Source organism: Manihot esculenta, chromosome 8 (assembly GCF_001659605.2).
Source record: "Manihot esculenta cultivar AM560-2 chromosome 8, M.esculenta_v8, whole genome shotgun sequence".
In the NCBI taxonomy this organism is placed as follows: Eukaryota; Viridiplantae; Streptophyta; class Magnoliopsida; order Malpighiales; family Euphorbiaceae; genus Manihot; species Manihot esculenta.
Genome location: NC_035168.2, coordinates 40,632,567 through 40,646,984, shown reverse-complemented (window position 1 = coordinate 40,646,984; position 14,418 = coordinate 40,632,567). Strand labels below are relative to the sequence as shown.

The following is a 14,418-nucleotide window of genomic DNA, read 5'->3' as shown; positions in this document are numbered from 1 at the left end:
ACCTCATGCGCACAAGACTGATCCAAACGTAAGTTTTCACATCCCACCTCCTTTTCCAAAAAGATTTGAAAGAATACAAAAAGAAAAAGAGGAAAAGGAGATCCTTGAGACTTTCAGAAAAGTGGAGATCAACATACCGCTGCTAGATGCTGTCAAGCAGATTCCTAGGTACGCCAAATTTCTGAAAGAACTTTGTACCAATAGAAGGAAGCTCGCTGAAAGAGAAAAAGTAAGTGTGGGTGAGGTAGTTACTGCTGTTATTAAAAGAGAACTCCCTACCAAATGCAAGGATAAAGGTATGTTTGCTATCTCTTGCAAAATTAGGAATGTTGATATCAAGAAAGCCATGTGTGATCTTGGTGCATCTATCAATGTCATGCCTCTCTCCATCTATAAATCTCTCAATGCATGTGCACTCAAAGAAACAAGAGTTGTGATACAATTGGCTGATAGATCTGTGGTATACCCCCTAGGTGTTCTAGAAGATGTCTTAGTCCAAGTAGATGAACTTGTCTTTCCTGCTGATTTTTATGTGATTGATACTAAGGAAGATAGTTGCAATACTAGTTCTGATATTCTTCTTGGACGTCCTTTCTTAAGTACTGCTAGAACTAAAATCGATGTGCATGATGGTACTCTTACCATGGAATTTGAAGGGGAAGTCATTAAGTACAATGTCTATGATGCCATGAAATATCCACATGATATGTCCCCAGTTTATGGTCTTGATATTATTGATTGTTTAAGCCAAGATGTGTTTAATGAAAATCAAGATTGTATTTTAGATGATGATCTTTGCAGGATTGAAACCCAAAAACTAAAAGAAACAATCTGCAGCATTCAGCAAGTTAAGGTAGTACAGACAGAAGACATTCGGCCGCCGAACATAGCCCACTTTCGGCCGCCAAACCCTATTGCCTCTCAAGAACCACATTCTATCGCACCACTTCAGGAAAACACTGTGCAGAAAGAAGGCATTCTTCGGCCGCCGAACATCTTTCGGTCGCCGAACCCCACTGACTTGCGGAAGCCGAATCCATCGTCACAGCTCATTCCGCAAACTGAAGGAATTCGGCCGCCGAACTCAGAACCTTTTCGGCCGCCGAACCTCTCCTAGCAGCCCCCATCGCAAGCAAGCTCTTCTAATCCATCTTTGCAACAACCTTCAGATCTGAAGCTTCTTCCAGACCATCTGAAATACATGTATTTAGGAGCTAACAAGACACTACCAGTAATAGTGTCTAATGAATTGAGCCAACAAGAAGAAGCAAGCCTCTTGAAAGTACTACAGAAACACAAAGGAGCCATAGGATGGACTATTGATGACATCAAAGGTATTTCTCCCTCCACCTGCATGCATAGAATTCACATGGAGGATGAGTGCAAGCCAGTCAGAGACGCTCAAAGAAGACTAAATCCACCTATGATGGAGGTAGTGAAAAAAGAGATAGTCAAGCTCCTTGATGCAGGCATCATATACCCAATCTCTGATAGCAAATGGGTGAGCCCTGTACATGTAGTTCCAAAGAAAACTGGAATTACCATTGTTCCAAATGCTGAAGGGGAACTTGTCCCCACTAGAGCCCAGAATGGATGGAGGGTATGCATGGACTATAGGAAGCTCAATGCTGCAACAAGGAAGGACCACTTCCCACTGCCTTTCATTGATCAGATGCTAGAAAGGCTTACAGGTAAATCTCACTATTGTTGTCTTGATGGTTATTCAGGTTTTTACCAAATCCCAGTTGCTCCAAAAGACCAAGAGAAGACTACCTTCACTTGTCCTTTCGGCACTTTTGCCTTTAGAAGAATGCCATTTGGACTATGCAATGCACCTGCCACTTTTCAGCGATGCATGATGAGCATATTTTTTGACTATGTGGGTAAGACAATTGAGGTATTTATGGATGACTTCACAGTTCATGGAAATTCTTTTGATGAATGCCTTACCAATTTAGAAAAGATCTTGCAAAGATGCATTGAGACTAACCTTGTGCTTAATTATGAAAAATGTCATTTTATGGTCAATCAAGGTATGGTCTTAGGACATGTTGTTTCAGCCAAGGGCATTGAAGTGGACAAAGCTAAGGTGGATACCATCAAAAATCCGCCTTACCCCACAAATGTTAGAGACATCCGTTCCTTCCTTGGACATGCAGGATTCTACAGAAGATTCATCAAAGATTTCTCAAAAATCACTTTGCCATTATGCAGATTGCTCCAACAAGATGTAACATTTGATTTTGATACAGATATCAAAAAGGCGTTTGATTTGATTAAAGAATTGCTTGTGACTGCCCCAATTATTCAAGGGCCTGATTGGAACCTGCCATTTGAAATCATGTGTGATGCAAGCAATTATGCAGTAGGAGCAGTCTTGGGGCAACGTGTGAGAAACTCCCCCCATGTCATTCACTATGCCTCTCGCACATTGGATTCTGCACAAAGCAACTACACAACAACTGAAAAAGAACTCTTGGCAGTTGTATTTGCTTTGAAAAAATTCAGACCATATCTTTTGGGAACCAAAGTCATTGTCTATTCTGACCATGCAGCCTTGCGATATTTGATCAAGAAAAAAGAAGCAAAACTAAGGCTCATTAGGTGGATTCTACTTCTACAAGAATTTGATCTTGAGATAAGAGACAAGAAGGGCAAAGAAAACCTTGTGGCAGACCACCTCAGTCGACTTCCCTTCAGCTCTGCACCATGCCCAGTCAAAGAAGAGTTCCCAGACGAACATTTGTTCGTCACTCATTCTGCCTAGAGGATCATGCCATGCACATCACACCCCAGGGGAGTATTCAGATTCCTTTGTTCTCTTTTTTCTCTCTTCTTTTACATTGAGGACAATGCATGATTTAAGTGTGGGGGTGCATATCTCTCTTCTTCCTCCTCCCTTCTTCTTCTCCCCTTCTCCTCTGCGATTTTTCATGCTTTCAGATTGCAAAATTTTTTTTTCTTTTTCCTTTCAGTCTTAAGATAATTAGCCACAGTTGAATTTTAATTTGTTTATGCTTTCAATAAAACACACACAACCACAACCTTCTTCTTTTTTTTGTTTTGCTCTACTCAAACTAATGAACTATGTCGAATGAGTTTTTCTCATGACCCCATTGATGTGATAACTTTTTAAACTTATGTTGAATCAATTGCAGTGAGTTGTATTCATGTTTGAGAATTGCCTTTTGAATTGAATCCTTGAGTTTTCCATGATGAAAAATATATTGATGACCCTCAATTGATTGAGAATAAATTAAAATTGTGTGAATGAACTTAACATGACTTGATGTAGCAATTGGTGTTGATTTGCCCAAATCATTGAGAGAAAGAAAATTCAGCAAAGGCAAAGACCTCAAAAGCACAAATTGAAAAATTGTTCCAATGGTCAAAAGACTATGAACAAGGCTAATAGCCACTTGGATAGGTGACCAACTGAAAATCTAAACCTTCAAATCAAAAATAGGTTGGTGACCTTTCCAAGCAAGATCTAAAGTGCAAAAGCCTGAATAAAGTACTTCAAGGTAAGGGCAAGTCAATCCAAAAGTTAGACAAATGTCTTAACAAACTAATGTGCATGTCTCTCTTGAGGAAAACAAATCCTGGCCATGGTAAGCAAAGGGAAACAAGGAAAGGGGGTAAGTAATCTTCATGCATACATTCTTCACTGCAATGCTTCAAAATAAGTGTCTAGAGAAAAAGCTTAAGTGGAAATAAGGATCTAGAGGAAGGAAACTTATTTGAGTATGTTTATTTGCTTGAGGACAAGCAAAAGACTAAGTGTGGGGGTATTTGATAGAGCATATTTTAGTCCATATTTTCATGATCTTATTGATGTTTATTTGCACCTATTCTACCTAATTTTGTGGTTTTATTCATGTTTTGCAAATATTAGGTGTGAAGAGACAAATTGGAGAAAATGCTCTTAAAAATACCAAAAAGTGCCAAAAATGCAAAGAAGACCTTCGGCAGCACTTTCGGCCGCCGAACCATGCGTCCAGAGATGAAAGTCCACTACTTTCGACCGCCGAATCTCTACCTTCGGCCGCCGAACCTTCAGAACATAGCCGAAAGTCCAGCCTCCAAAACTCAACTTAGGAAGCCGAAAATGCGCTCTATTGCACTCTTTCCTTATTCAAGAAGCCATATCCCAAGTTGCCATATTTGAGGAGCCAAATAAGGGAAGTATCTTGAGATCCAAATCTTCAAGATTCACATTCAATTATTGGATTTCAAGATCCCCCTTATTAAGGAAAGATCACATGTTTCCTACTTAGTGCCATGCACATTCAAAATTCAAAAGGAGTCTCCACCTTCCTTATTAGTGCATGGGCAGCCTCTTAACTCTTAAGGCAACATCTTGAAGACCTTGGGCAGCAATTAAAAAGACCAAAGAGCCCCCACTTGCCTTCCATCACATGTGACTCGTTTTTGCCTTCACTCATGCACAAACAAGGCACATGCAACACCAAGGGCACCTTGGACAGCCTCTAAAAGTCTCCTGAACTTCCATGAAACCCTAGGCAGCCTCTCAAGACTTATTTAAAGGCTCCAAGAAGACAAGAAAGGCAGCTTTTCATCCTCAAAAATTCGGCCAAGTAAGGGCAGCCCCTTCTCCACCTTAGTTCTTCATCTTCTTGCTTTCTTTTCATCTATTTTCTGTTTTGGTTCAGCCATGAGTGGCTGAAACCTTCTTTCTAGTTGAAGTTTGGTTGAAACTAAGGTTGTTTAATGGGTTGTGAGATCTGAACAGAAACTATTGTCTTTGATTTTATTCAATATTCATGCAATTGTGCTTTGATTCCAAGATTGCTTTGTTGTTTTGATCAAATTGGCCACTTGATTCTTGATTGCAAAGTTAATTAATTGTTGGATTAGGATATTTGTTAGTCCGTAATTGCTGAAAATATTCTGTCCATAGAACACTTGGTGTAAAAACCCAAGAAATTGTATGATCTAACATCATCTCATGCGTTTGAGTAGTTAGGGTTTGGATCTTTCTTGTTCTTCATGCAATTGGCAATTGTTTTGATGCCTATGGCCCAAGGACGTTCCTTGACAATTTGTTGATTAGTAATTAGTTAGAGGACGTTCCCTAATCAATTTGTTCATAAGGAAAGACATGGTGGTGAGAAGCGTCTTCCACCCCCATAACCAACCTATTGAATCAATCAAGATAACCATGTTTCAATGATCAACCCAAACAACCAAAGTGGATCCATATCTTCAACTAGACTTTTCTCATATTGATTTCTTCTTTTATTTTAATTACTTGCTGTTTTTATTGCTTTCAATAGTTGTTAGACAAATCAATCTCAAAACCCCCCTTTTTTACTTTCCTTGCACTTGTTTCTATTTCTCTTTGATTACTTGCTTTCACTTGTGCTTTCAATTAGTTCTATTGGTCTTGATTGAGATAAATAAATAGGTAATCAAAATAAATAGGTAATCAATTCTCTGTGGATACGATCCTTCACCACTGTCTACAGTTGTAAATTGTAGGTAACCAAGAAGGTTATTTTTGACCGGCTTCGACAACCGCTCCTGTCAATGGACTAACCCAAAAATCCCTCTACTCTGTGCCCGGCCCTCGGTGGAGCTCCTCAGGATTTCTATTACATACATAAGCTCTGTGCCTGGCTTTCGGTGGGGCTCCTCAGGACTTCTGTTACATAACATAAAATCTAAAGGGCTAATGGGTCGTCCTGTTGTCCATCCACACCCACAATGAATAATGCAATGCGTCATATTCGTGAATTCTAATGCAAACAACCTGTTATATATCATGATGCATGAACATGTTTAAAACATTTGATTTCTCAAAATAAAAGATTAGTTTAGTTCCACTCACCTCTGGCTGACTCTGAACTAACTCTGAAGCAGCTATCTCACTGCTGATCACCTAGGTTCCTCAGGTCCGATCCTACACAGGTGGACTCAAATGAGGGACCAAACATACTCTATCATGACACTAAACATCTCCCCAAAAACCCCCCTAAAACATCATAAAACATGCATAGAAAACATGCAAAGGAAGGCTGGGCAGGGAACTTTCGGCGGCAGGTTCGGCGGCCGAAGGTCCCTCCAGAGCCGGAAGTCAAGCACTTTCGGGGGCAGGTTCGGCGACCGAATGTCCTTCCAGAGCCGAAAGTCACCATCCTTCGGGGGCAGGTTCGGCGGCCGAAACTCCCCTCCAGAGCCGAAAGTCCAACTTTCGGGGGCGAGTTTAGGCGGCCTAAAGCTGCCTCCACAGGCAGGTTCGGCGGCTGAAACTGGCTTCGGCGGCCGAACCTGGGCTCTCCCAAAGGGCAAAACCCGATTTTGCCTCTCACATCCAGCCACCCAAAACCCCACAACATGCATTCAACTATTCTAAAACATGCATAAACACTCATTCAAGCATACAGGGGCATAAAACTAGCCTAAACCCAAACAAACATCAACATATCATCTCATAAACATACATTCATCATTTAACTAACATAACCCTAACATTTTTACATCTACTCTAAATATGCATCAAAACCCTTAACCCCTTCTTAAAACTTGCTTAAAACATAAAAGAAGACGAGGATCTACACTTACCTCTTGAAGATCGAGAGGAGTTGTGATCCAAACTTGGAGATTGGGAGAAATCGAGCTCCGGGGGTCTTCTTACCCTTCTAGAGGATTCCGACATCCTGGAATCCACCGGAAAGTAGAATTCTGATGCCGGACTCTAGCCGGGTATTACATCCAAGCTTCAAAACCTTAATCTTAGCTTAAAATCTTCAAAACAAAGGTGAAAACTCATAAAAATCATGAGAGACTTGAAGGAAAAGCACAAGATCAACAAAGGGTGGCGGAGAATCACCTTGTCTGGAAATGGAGAGAGAAAACTCGTCTATTTTCGGACAGGGGGCCCTTTATAGGTGGCTGGCTAGACCACTTTCGGGAGCCAAAAGTGCCCCCGCATCTGCTCCATGTTCGGCGGCCGAACCTGGGTTTGCCTCCAAGCTCTTTTCTTTTTCAAAACTCAATTTCTTTCTTTAATAAAACTATAAAAACATGTAAAAACATTTTATGAAAACCTTTATTTTACCCTTTTAGAAGGTTCCGACATCCGAGAAATTCCGAATTTTAACGGAGATTTCGCCGGAAGTAGGAATTTCGGTGTCGAGATCTAGCCGGGTATTACAAAGACCATCCTCTTCCATCATGTTTTTTTTTTTTTCGACAGTACCAAATTCAAGTTTCCTTTAATTATTTTTTTTAATATAGGTGAAAAAATGAATAAAAAAATGTGAGTGGGACATAATATTTAATATTGTTAGTACATTTACTGCACACACTTTATTCAAGATTTTCTTTTTCTATCTTTGGTTGTGTTCAGTTCTATAAATTTAAAATTTTATTTAGGCTAAACACAAAAAATCAAATGGCATAAAATGTCTTTTTTTAAAGTCAATCATAAAGTCTATTTGATATTAAATTTGAAAATGAGAAAAAATATTATTTAAAAAAATATATAATTTTAAATGCTGCTAAAATAACGATTTTGAAAACGGTATTGTGATTTTGGTGTTTTTAGAATTAAATTATATTAAAAATAATTTTAAATTATTTTTTAGGGAAAATTATTTTTTAGTCTCTGAAATTTAACGTAATTAATACTTTTGTCCCTCTATTTTGACAACCCAACACTTAAGTTCCTCATTTTCTCTTCTGTCTAAATTCGTAATCCTTCCGTCCATTTAAACCGTTTAGTCAAAGAGTTAAAGGTGAGATGTGATAATTTTTTCCAAAAATACCCTTATTTCAATGTGAAATTTCAGAAGAAGAAGAAAAAGAAGAAAAAGAAGAAGATTTTGGATGGAAATACTACGAATTCGGACAGAAAAGAAAGTGAGAGACTTAAGTGTTGGGTCGTCAAAATAGAGGGACAGAAGTATTAATTACGTTAAATCTCAGGGATTATAAAGTAATTTTTCCTATTTTTTATAATTTTTAAATTTTCCAAGGACAATTATAATATCAATGCCAAACAGATCCATGAAAAACATCTCAAAGGAGAGAGGACCTGAGAGTAAAAAAAATAAGAAAGGAGAAAAAGTGAGGACGGGCCTTCTTCGCAGTCTGCAAGGGGCTCAACGTAGCAGTCCTCTGGCTTTCGCTCATAAGCACCATGGCCAAGCTTCGTATCCGCAAACCTAGCTGGAGATAAACGAATTGCTTCAGTATTGTTTTTCTTGTTACTATAGCTGACACCGATCTCTCTTGCGTACAGGCCTGGAGATATTAGATTGTTCCCATGAGCACAATTGCGCTCTGTCAGTACTCTATTTCCCTTCACATTCTCACTTTCTATGTAAAAAAATTATCATATTAACGCTCGCCTAATTCTGCTGCAGTGGCTTATTTCAATTAATGAATTTCGCTAATGTTCTATTTTGCATATGATTCCAGTCGATAACTCTCTGGCTAAACATGATCGGCAAACATTGTCCTATATTTGCTGTTAATCGCGAGGTATCTCTGTTTTTGAATAACTCAATTTATGCTTCCATCTCTTATTCTATTTTGGCCGGAGTGGGTGTTGGTAGGTGTTTTGAATTGTGTTACATTTGGGTGTATGATGTCCATGGTTTGATTCCGACAGCAAAACCAAAAGATTGTGCTGATCCCTACAAAATGTAAGAAATATGTTCCTTCGGTGTTATATTTAGAAGTCTCAGATATAGCTTTCGTTGGTAATTTTTGCAAGCAAAGAACCCTGTTGATATCATTGAAGTAATTCCACTATGTTTTAAATCTATATTCTAGCTTAGCTCAATTTAGCAAGTAAACTTATTGTTAAATGAATCACTTTGGAAATCTGTTGGGAGGAATTACGTTTTTGGCGCGGCTTTATAGTTTGATTTGGAACTTCAAAATTAAACAAACTATGTTTCACTTTCTAGTACTTGCACTCTCATCTGAATCTCTATTTTTATTTTCAGATGATAGGTTTTAAGGCTTATTTTAACAATATGCTTTCATATTTGATTCGATGTTTGATTTTGAGTTTCTTTTCAATCCCAATTTACATTGAAAGAAGTCCTTTATATTGAGAGGAGCTTAATTTTTTTTTACCAGGGAGATATTATACTTTGACCAATTTTTCCAAATGCACCAAATAACAGAAAGTAGTAAAAATATTTTCATGAAATATATTTTCTGTGAAACAAATGGAGCATATATTTCTATGAATTATCCTTATTTTTGCAGTGATTTTAGTTTATTTGTAGTATTTGAGGTTTGAGGAGTGGACTATGCATACAGTAACATCAAACAGATAATCCATGAATAACTTGGATTATTGAGCCCTTGTGTCAGTTTTTCCTCCGGGACAATCATATTGCCACAGATATGTGGAAACTGGAATGATCAATTGGGCTTTGTTCCAGGGTTGAAGCTGACAGTTTGGGTAAAAATTGTCACTTGTAATGTTTGAAGTTTTGTGGACCTATATTGATATCTGTATAGGACATAAATCATCAAGCTGCCAGTCATTTGACAACCAAGTGCTTCCCCAGCTATGTCTTCTAATTGATAGAGGGCATTTTGAAATTTGAATTAAGACTTGGTTTCATTTGCCTTTCTAATACTACCTTTGCACATTAAAATGTCATCTTAAATGTCTATTTTTTTGCAGCCCATTCGCAAACTACCCATACAAATGTTCAAGACTCGTATATGGTTTTTACCTCTTAGTTCCTGTTTCGTTAAGGTCTAATTGATGATTTATCCTTTATGAAGTGCAGTTCATTTATCATATTTTTTCTTAGTTACTCAACTGTCCGACATTATGTGATTTGAATTAGAAGTGAGAACTATAGTAGTTCAAAAATGTAATTAATTTTTTCTTGATGACCGGGGACAACAACTAGAGATAGATGTTAATTCTAGATTCTATGTGTTTGGGCCAGGTAATTATTTCTGCTCAAACTGAAAGTAGCAGGTTCGGAGTTGTGCTGACTAATAGTTTTATTATCCCCTGCTTGCATGAGTAAATGCTTTATGACAATGAAATTGATGTTTATGCAATCTGAAGTTAAAACTTGTGCAAAAACAGGGTTGATGCTGTCTTTCATTCTCTCAATCTATACCTTGCAATCATTACAAGGCAAATTAACGAGCTAGTTTGTTTTTAAGCAGGCTATTCAGGAGCTCTACACTTTTAGCTTTTTAGGCTAAAAACTAAAGACCGTGAGCTTTTCAAATATGCCTATTCATGTAGTTTTATTCTTTTTTGCCTTTCATATTTCTCCCTCATAGTATGTTTTCCGATTATGTTTATATTTGTGAGGGGATCCTTGCATAAAGCAATGGTCCTGCTGGAAGAGTGGCATTCAGAATTCTCAACACATTGCAAGCACAAATAGAGGTTTCTTTACTTCCAAGGTTTTATTCACACTCAACCAGTACCTCATGCTATTTGATTATTTATGTGCAAGAAATTTAAATCCTTTGGGCTTTAAGGAACTTAGAATTTGGTGGAGGGGACAAATTAGGCTATTAGCAGAGTAGTTAGGTATTGTAACATATCTTCAATAGGTAAATGCATTTGGTGTGCACAAAATAGTTTACATACACCTCCAGTTTATTGGGCAATGAATGCGGGCTTTTTGCTTTTTCAAGTTTAAAAAAAAAAATATTTCTCAATCTCTAGTTCGGGAAAAACATTTTCTGAAATCAGGGTAAAAGAAACCTCTACCGCACTTTAAAAGTGCGGTAGAGCTTACCGCACTTTTAAAGTGCGGTAAGCAAATAATAAATTAAAAAAAAAATATTAAATACATTACCGCACCTTTAAGGTGCGGTAATGCATGAGTGCGGCAATAGCCGCACTCAATTATTTTAATTATAAATTTAATTTTTATTTAATTAATTATTATATTTTATTAATTTAATTTATATAATTATATATTAAATTTATAAAGTATAATTATAAAAATTATATTAATATTAATTAATTTAAGTTATTTGTAATATAATATTATATTTATTAATTTAGTTTATTAATTTATATAATTTAATTAATTATATATTAAATTTATATAAATATAATTATAAAAATTATATTAATATTAATTAATTTAAATTATTTATAATATAATATTATATTTATCATATTTACCACTTTATTTTATTAATTTATATAATTTAATTAATACTAAAGATATATATAAATGTATTAATATAATTTATTTTACAAATATATTAATTAATGTTAAGGATATATATAATTTATTTTATTAATTATATTTATGAATGCAGAAATTATAAAAAATTAAATAAAAAAATACATCTAAATATTTAAAAGCAGTGAAATATAATAAAAATAAGTTAATATATATATAAATAATAAAATAAAAATTTTTATCAAAAAATAATATTAAAGATGATAAAATCTCTTTTCGTCCTATATAAATATTCATTTTTTTTTTAAACATTGAGTTCTATATGACTGACGTTTATTATTTATATATAGTTACTGTTCAATATTAATATTTGTAAAGTTATAAAAATATTAAAAATTAATATTTATTGAGTATTTTGAGAGGAATATAAGAGAATAAAGAAAAATTATGAGAAAAAATATGAAATAAAATAAATTTTAATTTTTTATAATTTTTATAATTCACAAATATTTATATTAAATATTTATAAATTAATTGTAATAAAAATAATAAAAGTAGAATGATAAATATGAAAAATATAATTTTTTATTGTAAATAAATTAAAATGATTAATATTTATAATAATATTAATATAATTTTTATAATTATATTTATATAAATTTAATATATAATTAATTAAATTATATAAATTAATAAAATAAATTAATAAATATAATATTATATTATAAATAACTTAAATTAATTAATATTAATATTAATATTAATATAATTTTTATAATTATATTTTATAAATTTAATATATAATTATATAAATTAAATTAATAAAATATAATAATTAATTAAATAAAAATTAAATTTATAATTAAACTAATTGAGTGCGGCTATTGCCGCACTCATGCATTACCGCACCTTTAAGGTGCGGTAATGCATTTAATATTTTTTTTTAATTTATTATTTGCTTACCGCATTTTAAAAGTGCGGTAAGCTCTACCGCACTTTTAAAGTGTGGTAGAGGTTCTTTTCACCCTGATTTCAGAAAATATTTTTTCTGAACCAGAGATTGAGAAATATTTTTTTTTTTAAACCTGAAAAAGCAAAAAGCCCCAATGAATGCTCTTATAGTTCTCATGCTCAAAAAACTTGGCTTCAGGTATGGCTAAGCTTTCAACCAGAAAAATAAATAAATAAATAAAGGTTGGGCTAAGCATTGTAGGCTTCAGTTAGATTTTTTTTTTCTGTTGGCATATGCAGCAAGATTCAGTAATAAAGATTATGAATCCTGATAACAATCCCATCAAATTCTGTGTTGTTAAGCTGGAAAATCATTTTCTGTCCATATATTGAGGCTGAGCGATAAATCTGATTTTTTTTATAGAAATTTTTGACCTTTTTAGGAAGACTTAGATCTTAACATTGACATGATCATCGCCGAGATATATTAGCTGCCAATACATGCTTTTTAGCTTTAGGACCCAATCCAATCGTAAACTGCTTCCTTCCTCTGCAGTATGAAAAATCCACAATTTTACTCGCGGACACTGCACTGCTTCAGAAAACAATCTCTTTCTCAGATCGTGTTCTGTTAGCTTTATCCAAATGCCCAAGGCTCTTGCAAAACCACATGGAATAAGAAGTAGTAGCCCTTAAGTAGATTTGTAGCCACATATGGGGGAAGATGGTGTAAACAAATTTTATGTTTTGCTTGCATGTCTGCTACGATAAAAAAAAACCAAAAAAAAAAAAGCTTAATTAGTTCAAAGAAATTCTGGATTGAGCGGTCATGGCTGGGTTCTTTGCTGATGAGATTAGGGTGGCCACCAGTTTGGGGTGGCTCCGATCTTTTTGCTGATTTTGATCTTGATCAAATTCAACCATTAAATTTTTTTCTCCGAACTCATTTTTGCCCGGAAGGTCCCGGTTCAATGCTGGTTTTGCTCTACATGTCTTTGTCCGGGTGCAATTTGAAGTCGGACAGGTCCTGACGTCCTGTTTCAGTTTTGAAGTGGACCACAGCCGGCGTCGATAATAGGCTTGGCATTTCTCTTTGTGAATTTGTACACGATTTTTGGGCCCAACCGAGTTGGGTCAGATGTCATTTGCTTTTATAAGTGTATAACCCAAATACAAGGCATATTTTCCATTTTTAAACTTCCACAATTCCACGTCCAAGAGTTAACTCGATTGATGGCATTAGCCTAAAATATTCCAAGTTTCTATCCTTTGATCACGAATTACAGAAGAGTACGACTGGTTATTCTATGGCTGATGCAGTATGGGTTTTCCATAACAAAGCTGAGGAAAGCAAGAAACAGGCTGATGGTAGGCATGCCATCCAAAGTCCAATATCTTGCTGATGGACACCCAAAACAAGCCTACCCATTTTTATCGGTACCCATTTCTTGTCAATGGAATGTCCAATTAACCTGGAAGATCATTAACTGCTAGAATATATTGATAATGGTGAGAGAAGTAACTACTGTTGAAAATAAGCATAAATGTTGTCATTGATGAAAACTGGCAATGAACATTAGCTGATTGGTAGTAGAGTCTTGTTTAAGATTATAAGATAGTTTGAATTTCAATTGCAGAATGAAATATTACTCATTTCTTGTGCTGATCCATGAGAAACAATTTTTATCTGCAGAAATTGTCGGCAAGTGAGGCAGCAATGCATACACCATTGTGGGTAGTAGCCAGACAGAAGAAGGTAATAGATGGAAAGAAAGAAATTATATGAAGGCGAAGCATAATTATGGTTGGAGCGGCAAACGAATAGGAAGGAAGAGTGAGGTGGCAGAAGAGAAGTAGGCCACGCAACTAACAGTTTCTTGCTACCCAACTATTGACAAGGACAGGTGTTGCTGTGATAGTAGAAGGCAAAAGTCCTATTTGTCATAACATGAGTAGGTAACTGCACCTATATTTGCTCTATTGCCTGAATATAAAATCCATTTCTTTTTGGAACCCAAAACCTAAAAGTGAGAACCCACTAATCACAGGGTTACGGGGGACAGGAATTATCACTATAACCCTATATTTATTCTAATTATATGCAAGTGGTAACACATTAGAGGATTGGTTGGTCTTGTCCCCACTACATGGGATTCATGATATGCTACTACCACTATAGAAAATAAAACTAATGAATTAAAATACATACAAGAGTACCTGAAACTTGAGAAGAAATTTTCAGTAGTACCATACATTTACAGTCAGCTTATGTTGATACTAGTTTTAAATGTATTTTAATTTTAAA

The 14,418-nt window shown here is 35.3% G+C and overlaps 1 long non-coding RNA gene across 1 annotated transcript; it reads left to right on the top strand.

Annotated features, from left to right (window-relative positions):
• Positions 1–8,039: 8,039 nt before the first annotated feature.
• LOC110620113 lies at positions 8,040–14,125 on the top strand. Its single transcript, XR_002488749.2, has 3 exons — positions 8,040–8,309; positions 8,446–10,422; positions 13,807–14,125. It is a non-coding gene; the product is annotated as an uncharacterized LOC110620113 (long non-coding RNA).
• The last annotated feature ends 293 nt before the right edge of the window (positions 14,126–14,418 follow it).